Genomic DNA, 14,288 nt, shown 5'->3' with positions numbered 1-14,288 from the left:
ATCAAATACAAACTATCCAGCCTTACAGATATACACCGGCAGTGAAGGGTCATTCGCCGGAATTCACAACAGAAATTTGTCAGCCAGTCGCCAAGTACCACAACGGTATCAGGGCACGTCGCTTGCTAAGCCGATTATCGAAGTTAAGACGCGAATCTTGACTCTGAGCATATCCCGCACCTGTCGTTAAACATGCGACCTATCTGAACCAGTTTGCAGGTACGCCCGCAGCGATGCACTGTCGAGGAAGTGAAAAAGAAACAATACGAATCGACATATCAGCCCAGCAGCGGTCATGAGAGAAGGTCGGCAGTACAGCAAGAGGGAAACACTGGAGGTGGAGCTCCTCGCAAGTTTCAGGCGAAGTAATAATTCCCCACTTCGCCTCTTGCTTCTCCTTGACATCCGACATGCAGCAGCGCGGGCCTTAGATAGATAGATACAGACAGAGGGGACAGGAGGGGATGTTAAGCAGAAAGGATTCCGGTTGGCTACTGAAGCCTTACCTTTCGCACATCATATACAAGCTAAAAAGAACGTTGAAGCCTGTTGCAAGACCACCCAGTGCTGGCGAGTTCAATTTTGCCGCAGCTTCCAGCCTCAAGGAATACGGTTAAGTGGCAAGAAAACACAAAGCAATCACTGGTTAAATAAATGTCGCGGCACTTATCCACCGAGTACACGAAATGTGTCAACTTTTTATGTACTTTCAGTGCTGGTAAAGTGCATAGGCTGCCTTAACTAAGTTCGCTGTAGTGACGGGACGAAAAAAAAAAACGTCCAAAGAAACAGACGTCCAAGAGCGCACCTTGTCTTCTTCGCTATAGAGCGCCTCCGGTTTCTTGTGTCCCGCGACTACCGAACTGCGCTCATTCGACTTCGAACTTCCTGACGTACGGATATGCTGGAACTGGTAATACAACAAACGCGCCCACCACCACCACCACCACCACCACCACCACCACACACACACACACACACACACACACACACACACACACACACACACACACACACACACACACACACACACACACACACACACACACACACACACACACACACACACACACACACACACACACACACACGCACGCACGCACGCACGCACGCACAAAGAAGAAGAAATATCAGTGCGTGATAAACACGCCAAGTGGTCGAAGTTAATGCGATGCCTTCCACTTTAGCGCACCGCACAGTGTGACACGTAAAAAAACCATGACAAGCACCCTGAGGTTCTCCCTCCCTTGTTCATGTTGTAATTATTAAGAACCACGTGACCAACCTCTCTCTACACTTAAAGGTTAACGCATACAAGTGATTAATACGTGTGTGTGTGTGTGTGTGTGTGTGTGTGTGTGTGTGTGTGTGTGTGTGTGTGTGTGTGTGTGTGTGTGTGTGTGTGTGTGTGTGTGTGTGTGTGTGTGTGTGTGTGTGTGTGTGTGTGTGTGTGTGTGTGTGTGTGTGTGTGTGTGTGTGTGTGTGTGCGCGCGCGCGCGCGCGTTTGCTTAGTGATCAGTAGGCAAAGAAGCGAAAACCCGCACCCTCCAGTCATAATTTTATCGATATGTTTCAGGTCACTTCGGAAATGAAGATGCGCCAACCTAAACCATGATACGGCTTCACAAAACTCCACTCGTAGGCTCCTCTGTATACCTGAGCGACACCTGTGCACTAGATAACCATGACCGCCACAGAAACGGCAGCCAATCAAGTTACACGTCAGCCATCAACAGAAGTTATGTACTAAATGCTTTTCGACCGCGGCGCCTCAGTATTATAAAATGACGAATACTTACGCTTCAGCAAAGGAGTAACTGGAACTCGTCGACGAGAGAGCGCCTATCGGTGCCTGTATTGTGCTCCTTACATGCATCGAGCCATACGCAGGCTTACTGTCCCGGTGGCATTTAAAAGAAGCAATAGGCACGCCATATAGTGCAATATGAGCCCTGCATTACGCCTATAAAAATATCGAAAGCCGCCTAGCGGCCGCTTTCGCCACTACACGTGGGAGAACAGTTGCTGCTCGACGTTTCCGGCTGCGGTTTTTCTTTTCTTAAAGGGACAGTCTAGTGCCGCAGAGGAGAGAGTATTATAATTTTCTTTTAGATATTTCCCTATGGTGACCATAACGCGGGTAGAACTCGCGGTTTTGACAGGAATTTATATTTTGATCTGGCAAAAAAAAAGTCAGACCAGAGCCGATGGTTGCGACATGCTGCGTTAAAATATTTTTGTTCTCCAAAGAGTGGACGGTAGTCGGGCAACGTCGCCTCGAGTTGATATATGCTGCACTTTCTGAATAGGACTGAGCGTAATATTGGGAAGAGCAGCGGAGGTCTTTTTTTTAACTAAGCCGGAACGCGAACAACCATCACCGGGGACGTCATCGTCCGTTGGAAGCGGTACGACAAGGAGCCCAAGAAATATCCCAAGGGCCAAGAATTTCCAGGCCGTCTACAGGCTCCCAATGCGGACAGCCGACCATAAACATCGTACACCTGGTGTGGCATTGCACACACTACGATATGCACAACAGAACTACCACCACACGCACTAGTGGATGTACCCCATCCAGGACCCGGACAACACCCTCACCAGCCTATGGCGCTTGACCCTTGAGCGCATGTTCCACCTGGCTACCAGAAAAAACCAAGATCAGAAGCTGACAAGACCCCCTATATAAAACCTAATACCGTTCCGATCCCCAATCATCAGTCTCGGGCCTTCCATTTTGAATAAATAAAATGATTCATTCATTCATTCATTCATTCATTCATTCATTCATTCATTCATTCATTCATTCATTCATTCATTCATTCATTATTTTTCTGTAAAAAAACATAAGACGCTCTAATATTTTTTGCTTACAAAGACTAGCTGGTCACCTTTCCTTATGCGGTTTAAACATGCTTCCTCATCAACTCTTCAGATGTTTTCAGAAAGGCAGATTGCCACTACGCTGCCAGTGGCGCTGCCATCGGCAGCACTGCTGCCGGCAGAAGCGGTTGCTGGCATTTGTGATAGAGATCCCCATTAATCTTTCATTTAAAGCATTTTTAAAACCACCTTAGTGCTCTTAATAGTGTTTTTAATAAAATAAAATCTATGCACGTCGGTTAATGCCGGTTATTGCGACTGCACGCCGCCAGACGACGCAGCAGTCTTCGTGTCCATAGTGTAGCATAAAGTCACATTACTTACTATATTTCGTTTATGGTTTATGGTGGTTTAACGTCCCAAAGCGTGTCCCCGATGTCGGGGCTCGCATACGCCGACTGCAGTGAGAAAGCGAGGCTACCATTTGTATGGGAAAAATTAGATCCTAAATTGTTCTGCTGTGTTTCAGAGCGCTACAGCTGGGCATTTTGTTTTTTATATTTGGGCAAGGAGCTTTCGACACGCGCGCGCGCGCGCACGCACGCACGCACGCACGCACGCACGCACACACACACACACACACACACACACACACACACACACACACACACACACACACACACACACACACACAAATTAGTCGGAAAAAAGTGAACAGACTGTCCAATTAACGGTGCCTGGCAACCACTTCCGCGGCGACACCGACAGAAGAGGTGTATCCTAGTTTGAAGGCAGGCATGTCCATGGCATTCGTCTTGGGGCAACCACAGGCAGACACAAGAAGTTAGCCGCAAGTGGCGCTCGTGACGCCAAGCTATTTCTTGCTAACGACAGCTCATCGCTCCAGCAACTGCATCTGTTAACTTTTATTTTTTTTTATTTTTTGCTGTTTACCAAGTACTTTTACGCGTACCCAACTTCGCGCCTCGCTCAACTCATATACGTGTTCGAACATCACACGGCCCACCATCGGAAGCCCCGCTTTGTAAATACCCATTCGTCAGTGGAATTTGCAAATAGTTGAGATACAATCCCCCAGTATAGGATCTACCGAGGAATCGCATCACTCCATGAGAATCAGACTCTGCAAAATGCCTGTTAATCAGCACAGGTACAGGCACAGCGAAGCACGCAGGCAGTCAAAATGCCATAGTTGCGGCCTGTCGCACGCACAAACGACTTTCACATGATCAGTGTTTTGACATCCTTGCCCAGACCGCGACGTTGAGAACAAATCCGTTGTTTTTTTCCCAGCACCCGCTTCTCAAAAATATATTAAAAGACATCAAGGAGAACTGTTCCCTGCCGTAATCGAAAATTCCCTCAATTGGAAAATTGGTTTTCGGGAAAGGAAATGGCGCAGTATCTGTCTCACATATCTCGGTGGACACCTGAACCGCGCCGAAAAATCCCTTTAAGGTCTATTTTTCCTGCGGAAGCTTGAAAACTCCGTCAGTCTATAAAAAGTGAGAATATAGGCTCCTAAGATTCCCTGAAAGTTATCTAAAAATTTCCTTTCCGCCAAAGCCTACTACTCCAATTCCCCGAAAAAAAGAAAATTCCCCAGATCGAACATCACTGGACAACTCATGAAGAATTATTGCTCTCAGCTCCGACTAGTCTCGTCGGATGAGAAAATTATATCTCAAACTTTACTCGCCACTGGCTTTAAAAAAGTGACATCAAGAGCGGACGAACCCGTCCGTGATTATCACTTGGGAGTAGATTACGGTGAAGCATGGCATCAGGGATGGGGTTAGGACTATCCCAGCGTCACCGTAGGTTCTCTGCGAAAATGGCCGATAGCGGCGATACCTGTATTTAATTTATCGGTATCTTTGGGTCTATAAAGCTCCCTTTTCATGAGAGTATTGTTTCACTTGCAGTAGAAGGCAACTTCAACTTGTCCTCAGTGCCAATTTAGACTACCATCCAAACACGAATACGCCTATATGGGAGCAAAAAGAAATTAAGCTGTCCTCTAATGCACTCCCTTTTTTCATGCCGAGAGTGACTCTGAGCTTGCCAGTTATATGACCATGGGGATGGAGCAGTCAGGTTGCTATAACATCGCATAAAACGCTCCCCTTCTTATTTTTGACCATTATTCGTGCTTGTTTTACGATTCGACCCCCATAAAAATGAAACCCCGATAATATACATCAACGTAAAAAAAAAAAAAACGCACGGCGAACAGCCAGTGCGGTCTGTTCCCTTCCCGAGTAATACAGAAACTATGTACTTATACGGGGTGTATACCACAAGCCTGCGCGGGAGTCATTTTGCCTGCGGTGTACGCCAGCGGCCGTAAGAGGCAATTTGACGCTGGTAATCAGTAAAAGGTTAGAGACCATCGTATTCTTCCTTCCGAATATAAACACAGACAGTTTTAAGCTGCATTTTCCAAAAGAACGCAGGCATTTGTTTTCAGAAATAACGACTAGCTATACACTTATAAAACGGTTATAAAACAAGAACAAGAGCGGGCATGGCGCTTTCCAGCACGCAGAACGCATGGAACTATGCCGTTGGAGCATGCTGTGGTTTGTATCGCTCTTCATAGAAAGCAAGGACACTGGAATGAAGGAAGAGCGGCCGGAATTCAGTAGAATGCAAATAAGAATTCAAAGGGAGCAAAACTAATTCGACAAGCAAGTTTCTTTGCTAACCAGCGCTTTAACTCCTCCAGAAAAGTGGATTATTAGCTTCCGAACATATCTGGTACGTACGCAGCACAGGAGAGAGCGCCAACTCTTCGGATAAACCGAGGAACTTAGGTTAAGCTTCACTGCGCAAGTTGTGCTGAAAACTGCATGAAGCCCAAATTTTGCAGTTAACTGCGCACAATCAACAGCACGGTCTTCTTCTAAAAATCGCTTCTGCAGGTGAAAGACAGAAGAAATGGACATTTGTGCGGCCCGCACCGCGTTTCCGCCAAGTGGCAGCCGCGACGGCGAGTAATTGAATGTCGCTTGCGCTACCAGCGCTTTTTCTGCTGCGGCGGCCAGGTAACGAACTCAAGAGGCCTTTGCAAAATTTTCGGGAAATGCACGGTTGGGGAAATGAAATGCTATATAGTCCCGCAAGCAGCCAAAAACAATCTCAACCCTAGTAACGCCCCAGAAGGGAATTAAGCAGGTAGGGTGCAATACTTCTAGTCGGTTGTGCGCACACGCATAAATTTTTCTTCTTCAGTGTCGCTAAGGGCGCCAATGTAAACGGATCTGCTAGAAATCTGCAGGAATAAGCCACCACATCATAATACAGTGCTTGCACTAGTGCTACCAGGAAAAAAAAAGCGGGCATTTTAAGGATTATATGTTTACATTATAAGTTATTTAATGTGGACATATGTTTAGGACTGTTTTGGCACATTTTTCGCCACGTTTAGAAAAACGAAGTGCAAGAATAGCCCAGATGCGTTGCAAACACGGCGCAGCTGTGTCCGATTCTTCTCTCAGTGAAGCTTTTGCATAGAAGAACGCACAAATGCTGACTGTAGCACAAAACAATATAATAAACTGTTTCTATTGTCTTGTTGCAACAAAGTGAAGAAGTCGTCTGCGGACGGTGTGCATTACAGGGGGGGTATGTGCCATTAAGCCTGAGGACATCATCATCATCATTACAGGGTGAACGTGAAAGTTGCTTCGGGTCACAAATAGGTTTGGTTTGGTTTGTGGAGATTTAACGTCTCAAAGCGACTGCAGGCTATGAGGAACGCCGTAGTGAAGGGCTCCGGATAATTTCGGCTACCTCGGGTTCTTTAACGTGAAAGCCAACGTGTTTTGCATCAGCAATGACGCAAAAAAAAAAAAAAAAGGTCTAGAACTTCACCTTTTTATTTCACTTTTTGTAGCCGTATATGGCTGCGCTCGGGTGGATGTCAATGAGTAATTACTCCCTTATTAATTTTTAATAGAACGGAATGAGTTGTCTCATTGCAACGTGAGAAAAATGTGTATTCTCAGGCGATATTGAAGTGGTTGAATTGCAATAGGCACGCGCATCCTCTTACTATACGTCCCAACTCCGATTAGCAGCCGCACTCAGGCCCTGTATTCTGCACAGGCTCGCATAGCATCACTCACTCATTTAGGGCCGCGCACCGTTTTTGTTCCCGCGTCCGCGTGCGAATATCGAGTGGGCCCCTTAACCTAATTGAAATATCGCACGCAGGAATGATCTGCAAGCCACGACGGCTCTTCCTCTCCGATGATACCGCACGAATGTGCTGAACAATTCACCCCAAAACCAATATATACGCTGCTTCTGCAAGGGATAGTTCTTGCCACCGAATCATGTACCGCATTTTTCCCGCGCCTGAAAGCATATGCTTAGGGGCACAAAAAGATTGTCGGCCAACGTAACAAAATCGTACCTAAAACGCCTATTAAGGAACTACTGTTTCCTTAACTGCTTCATGAGCACGGAGTTGTGCTTTCGATCCGACTTGCGACAGCGTCGCTTCGACAGAGACGAAATGAAACAATGCACACGTAACGAGATTCCAGAGCACATTGAAGAAACCAAAGGCGTACCAAATTAATCCGGGTGCTGTCCAGTGCGTCGTGGATCACCTTCACAGTGTTTCTTTGAAACTTAAAACTCAGTCGAGTCACATAAATAGAAAGGTTCATTGCGTGCGTTGTTCACTGATAACAACTTATGCAGCAGGAAAAGTCACTGTTGAAAGAGTCGAGATGTTGAGATACAGAATTGATATGATCTGTTATGAAACCTGAGATCTGAACGAATTTCTTCTGCTCTAAAGCCAGCGATACTTTCAAAGGTGTTCCAAAACTGCAGTCTTTCGCGTCCCTTAAGTGCACTCCATTCGGCTAGGAAGAAAGGGAAACAACAACAAGACTAGTCGCTCCAGGCAGGTTCGATCGTCACTATATTCTGCTCATACCGTAGGTGCCAATGATCTTTTTCAACAAAAGCACGTGCGACTGCGCGGAGCGACGCCCGCAAGGTTGGAGGTATATGATGTATAGAGCAGCTCTGAAGCGAGTTCCACATTCGAGACACGTTCGTGCAGCGCCTCGCTTCCCTTGCGCAAGTGCAGACGCGAGCTTCGAGTGTCCGCACAGCCGAGGACGACGCGAGAAACGGCGAAAGCAGGCGTATATATATATATATATATATATATATATATATATATATATTGTAATGTGGAAACTCGCACAGTTAGCGTGGACGGGCACAGTCCTTGTCCCAGCGGTGCCGCTCAGCAGGCCAGCGTTCGCAAGCGCAAAACCCGAACTTCGTCGGCTTCGCCTATCTTCTTCCTTGCCTTCGTCGGCGCTAGCTGCTGGGGCATCGAACTCCAACTCTCTTCCTTACAATACCCCCGGGGTGAAGAGGCGCCATCCTGGCGGCCTAAGGGCACGAGACAATGGCTGGGTCGTAGTAGGGCTTCAGGCGGTCTAAGTGCACAACTTCACGACCGCGGCGGCGATGGTCAGACGAAGGCGTGATGGGCTCGACCAGATAATTAACTGGGGAGACCTGCTGAATAACGCGATAGGGGCCCTGGTATTTGCTCAGCAGTTTTGTAGACTGGCCGGGGCTGGAGGAGGGCACCCACAGCCAAACGAAGGATTCAGGCAGATATGACGGCGGCAGACCGGAAGAAGCGGCGCGGGCGCTTTTCTGACGGTGCTGATCGTGAGAAGTAAAGGAACGGGCGAGTTGACGGCATTCTTCGGCATGCGCAGCGGCTTGAGAGACGGTTGTAAAGTCGGACGAATCGGGGCGGTAAGGGAGTATGGTGTCCATGATGGAGGAAGGCTCGCGTCCGTAGAGAAGAAAATACGGGGAAAAACCAGTAGTGGCTTGCGTTGCAGAGTTGTAAGCGTATGTAACGAAAGGTAGAACGCGGTCCCAGTCGGAGTGATCGGTAGAAACGTACTTGGCCATCATGTCGCCGAGGGTCCGGTTAAAGCGTTCGGTCATGCCGTTTGTCTGTGGATGGTACGAAGACGTCGTGCGATGAACGATATGACACTCGCGAAGAAGGGCTTCCACTACGCCGGACAAGAAGACGCGACCCCAATCGCTGAGCAATTCCTGAGGCGCACCGTGACGAAGAATGATATTCTGTAGTATGAAACCGGCTACGTCAGAGGCCGTCGCAGCTGGCAACGGGGCAGTTTCCGCATAGCGCGTGAGATGATCAATGGCGACGATGATCCAGCGGTTCCCGGCGGCAGTGCTGGGAAGAGGGCCATAAAGGTCGATTCCAACACGGTCGAATGGTCGGGCCGGACACGTGGCGTAGGTCCACGGGGAGAACAAGCAGCACCTCCACCAAGTGTAATGTGGAAACTCGCACAGTTAGCGTGGACGGGCACAGTCCTTGTCCCAGCGGTGCCGCTCAGCAGGCCAGCGTTCGCAAGCGCAAAACCCGAACTTCGTCGGCTTCGCCTATCTTCTTCCTTGCCTTCGTCGGCGCTAGCTGCTGGGGCATCGAACTCCAACTCTCTTCCTTACAATATATATATATATATACGGTCCATGCTGTATACAGCGGCACGAGGCTCATTCTGGCCAGACAGACACATGCGCTCAAAAGAAACAAGCGAGCTGAAACATCGGATGAGCTGAAATTACGACAACAGGTGAGCTTCGCACGGCGAACGCGAGGCATCAGCGCTTCGCATACTCGCACAGCAAATACTATGCACTCTAAACTGAAAGGAATCAAAAGGGAGCAAACTGACTCCCTTTTATAAGGAGGACAGCTAGAGACTCGCAAGGCAAACTTCTAAACAGAAAACCCCCTTTTTTTAAAAGGGGTGTGCTCTAGAGGAGAGCTTACTCCCCTGTTACTCCCATGTAGGTGTATTCCTGGTTACAGTGTATAAACGGTACACCCAGCTAGCTGGTGATTGATAAGCAGGTATATGTACTGTAATCCGCCTTAACGCGCCTCTGATGGAGTTAGAATGCGTTTTGTGCGGAAAACAAAAGAAAAATGGCATTCATGCTGACATAAATATTTAGTGAATGAGCAGTTTCGCGTCGAAATAACGACGCGGAAAACAAACGCTGCCGGAGCTCTTTAATGCACTGTAGAAACATAAATGATATTGATTTCAGCTAGATAATATACCAGGCAAAATTCAAAAGTTGACGAAATAGAGAGCGTCTCAGCGATCGCGCTTGCGGGATAGTAGCACAACAGAATACAGTTATGTGTAGCGAGGAATGTTTTGTGCAATAAACGAGTTTATATCACCATTCGTGCAAGGTTTTGCACGGAATTGATTAGCCTCTTTCCGGTACGCCAAAGTAGAAAATCATTTACATCGGGTGAAGAGAGTCCTTTATCATAACAGCGGATGCCTTGTAACCGTTGGCATCTACCCCATATAAGGTTCTTTCTTAACAAGAGCTTACGCGCAGTGCAGATTATTCGACCGGCGCGGCGATCTAATAAACGACACTCACTACCGAATGTACCCGATTTTAATCCGGTCTATATACATTCAAAGATATTACAACATATTATCAAAATTGTCATCGCCTTTACCCTAGCCCATGTAAAGGCCTGAAGAAGGCGGATGAGCGGCTCCTTCTCCGCCTTCTCACCAATACTTTGCTGTGCCCGGCAGCGCTAAAACATTTTGACCCCTCCTTTAGCGGCAGCTGCCCACACTGTAGTGCAGTGTCTTCTGACACCTATCACATGGTGTGGGCCTGCCCCTCCAACCCCGCTATTCCCCCCATCCCCAACCCAACCCGGGAGGACTGGGAGGCGACCCTGCTCGGCTGCCACGACTTACAGGCCCAACAAGCCTTAGTCGGGCGCGCCCGGGCGGCGGCAACCGCCACTGGGGTCCCATACTAGGGACCTCCACCTAGTGTTTGTAAGGATCGGTCCCTTACGGGCTGATCCAAACATACCTCCAGTTCATTCGAAATAAATGTTTTCACCACCACCACCACCGGCGCGGCGATCTAATAAACGACACTCACTACCGAATGTGCTTTCCTTTTTTTATTTACGACACAGAAGCTAATCTCGTAACGTAACCACTTCTTCAATACTTTTCCCGACTTCTTACGCTTAATTTACGCAACATTTATTTTCGTGGGAAACGTTTCGCCGCCCCGCTAAGCCTTAACACTCGATGACAGTGGCGCGCCGCCTTAGGCCTTTATTCGTTTAAAATGTTAACTATCGTCCCGATTACTTAAAGAAAAAGAAAGCCGAAGGTTCGTCGTATTTCATGCGATATTCGTATTCCTAACGTCCAGAAAAATTCGTCCCGACCTGCAAGAACACTTTCTTACAGCCCTGACGAGTGCCCTGGTACGTTTGAAGGTAGGTTTTCGGACATAATTAGATAACGGCGCCACCTATGCACTGTACAGCAAGTTAGAGGTGAATCCCCGCAAGTTTTTTTGTTTTTTTTTTCACTCCCTCGGTGTATATTTGTGCGTGTGTGTTGTGAGAAGTCCTACGAGCAGTTGATTTGACAGCCGCAAGTGGCATGACAGTAAACGTTAATCAAAGTATTCTGGACCAATCAAAGTGCGGGACTTTGATATAAGGGCGTAATGGAAAGTTTCTCAGCTGGTGGGATCGACTAGCTCTGAGAAACTGACAGTATATACTTCGACCACGAGGGACTTCCGTCAGAAGTGGGCGCTTGAACCAAAAATAATCGTTAAAGTGGTTTACTGGGCTCCTAGTTACACAAATAATGTGTACTAGTTAAACAAATAAAATTTCTCGAGGTCATATATAGCGCAAGTTACATTTCCATGCGCACAGTTTCCCACACAGCTCACGTTACAAACGCGCAGGCCCTCAGCTCTCACTGGACATCCTCGCGACTGCGCATTATCCCCGGAACCTAGCATGCCACATGCCCTAGTAGTATCCTGAACATATCGTTCGTTATTTTCCCGTTTTTTCAGGCAACGAGAGGCTGTGAATGCCGCGGCCGCATCAACTTTGGGGCCTTGCGCAAACGACGCCAGAACAGACACCGGCCACGCGTGGTTGTGTCATGCGAATTGCGGCAACACGTTAAATCCACAGAAATCGTTTCAAGCCAAGTGAGGCCTCCGAACTTTCGCTGAAGCAGGTATACGCACCTTTGGTCGCAAAAATAAGATTCCATTCCAGCAACCGAACGTGAGAGTGGCGGGAAGCAAGATCGTTACCGATGCAAATAACACACACGCATTTGGAAGAAACACGCGGTTCGCTACAGCAATGCAATCCCTTTTTCCTGATATGCACGCATAAAACTTATTAATGTGGAGCTTATTTGCGTTTTGGAAGAATGGAGAGTATACGTCCCACAAGGCAGCTAAGACAACAGGAAGTAATCATTCGACTTGGTTTCGTAACCGGACCGCAGTAACACGATATACGAAGGTACCTGGGGAAGGAATGAAATCGTGTTTCTAATCCAGTAAACAGATAGGCTCAACGACGCTACGTGCTCAAAGCCTCCAAGCCCTTCGGGGTGAAAGAAGCACCCCCGCCGGCTGCTCACCGTCAGTGCACCAACGGAACTCGCACATGGCGCCATCGCGAGGCCAAAAAGGGACCTGTCTACTAACTGCCACCAGAAGGCAGCGGCGAAAACCGCCGCCGCGGACCCAAACGTTCGCTCCCCTACCACCAACCGCGACGCCCCTCACCCCACATCCCGCCACCCTCTGCCCACAACACAGCCACTACCGCTCGACGCCGGGGCTTCCCCTGGGTTGCGCAAAACCTCTCCCCCTCACGCGGCCCGGCACGCAAAACATGCCCTCGGTGGTGAGCTTGTTGGGCGTCTCACGCGTCCCGCAGCACATGCAATGCACCGTCGCGGCAGCCGAGGGATGTTGCCACTGCGGCGAGAATTTATTCCGAAGAGCCAGGAGCGCCCATCCCGGCTGTGACCGCCGGACGCAGATAGCTGGCTGCCCAAGCTGTTGTGCACAGTTCGAAGTAATGTTTCAATGGAGCCGACAAAAGCAGAACGATCGTGTCGCAAAAAAGAAGAAAGTGAAAAAGGACTTCGTAGTTACTTTCTAGAGGCTGGCCGTCACAAACAGTTTTTGCATTTTTGTGAGACGTGCGCTGCGCACGGCTACGTGTAGAGAGATGCCTCTGGAGCGTCGCAGGCCTCGGATGACGTAAAAAAAGGAAACAAATCTCCGATAAAGAGGGCGAAGCTTCGGGATTACTTCAACATCGAGATCGGGCGACAGTAAGCGTTACTAGCTTAAGAAAGAAGTACAGTATATAAGATAACAAGAACTTGTTTGTGTACCTCTGAGTCGCGAGTGCTTGCGCCCGCCTCGCCAAGCTCTGAAGGGTAGAGTGCGAAAAACGCGGCACTGTAGAAGCGCCTACGATGGCTTCGCCCAGAGTCCTATGTTTCAACGGTATGCCATTTCGAAGCACGGCCTGAAGGACTGATTGGCTTTATGAACTCACCAGCGAGGCGCCTCATCAGCACAATCACACTAGAGGATACTACTAACCATGCACGGGTCGATTCAAATGGGACGCAGTGTCCCTTTTCTTTGTTTTTAATGTGTATGAGTCAAGTTTCCCAGCAAAAAGTTCGTTTCTATCACGCAGGGCCAGTCACGCCTGCGGTAAGGATGTGCACAGGTCTAGAGTGAAAATTAATTTCAACTGTCGCCGATAGTTTCATAGATGACAAAAGTTTTGCTTAATTCGATCAAACCAGCATCTCTGAATAATTTTAATAAAAAAATCCAGACAGAAGGCCGCGCATAAGACGTTATGCTTTGCTCGGCCAAGACGCTGAATGTCAAACCGAAAACATAGCCCATCTTCGCGAGGTTGATTCACGCAATACACGCTCATTGGACACAGCAATTTTTGAAGTTCACCTGATAGTTAAAAGGTGCACACCAACGAGACTAAGCAAGGGTAATGCAAGGAAAAAGTCATCAAACAGAAATATAGCTGTATTGGCTATTTGAGCCATCTGAAGTGCAACCTGTAAGGATAACTGCTTATGCCCAGAACTGTGAACACCTGTGCTGCTGCAAACCCGAGTGGATAACTATGGTAACATGATCTAAAGGCTAGCAAAATAGGGTTCCGTTTGTGCATACTGCTTTCAGAAGACTGTGCTGCTAAGCATGAAAAGGTTTTACAAGATGCGTAACTACAATATAGCCACCCAAGTACGTCCGCACAGCTTGAATTATTTTATGACAGCTTCGTTTTTCATTTAGATAATACGCACGCGCTGCAGTACCACGGGCTCTTTGCCTTACAAGTGCTGCAACAGCCATAAAAACCCGAGCATAGTTCTAAGCTGTGGCTTTGAAGTGCCAGCTCATTTGCAACCACGACTTCGTTTTGCTTCCCCCGATAATGGAACTGGACAGCGTGCTCTTATACATCA

At 48.1% G+C, this 14,288-nt stretch overlaps 1 protein-coding gene across 8 annotated transcripts in view; it reads right to left on the bottom strand.

Annotated features, from left to right (window-relative positions):
* LOC149371922 (uncharacterized) overlaps nucleotides 1–14,288 on the bottom strand; it is a 636,308-nt gene that overhangs the window by 287,060 nt on the left and 334,960 nt on the right. The gene's annotated exons all lie outside the window — the stretch shown is intronic.

This window comes from Amblyomma mixtum, chromosome 1, assembly GCF_055824585.1.
Source record: "Amblyomma mixtum isolate Tamu chromosome 1, ASM5582458v1, whole genome shotgun sequence".
NCBI classification, from domain to species: Eukaryota; Metazoa; Arthropoda; class Arachnida; order Ixodida; family Ixodidae; genus Amblyomma; species Amblyomma mixtum.
Note: the sequence above shows the minus strand (reverse complement) of the source record. Positions and strands in the feature narration are given on the sequence as shown.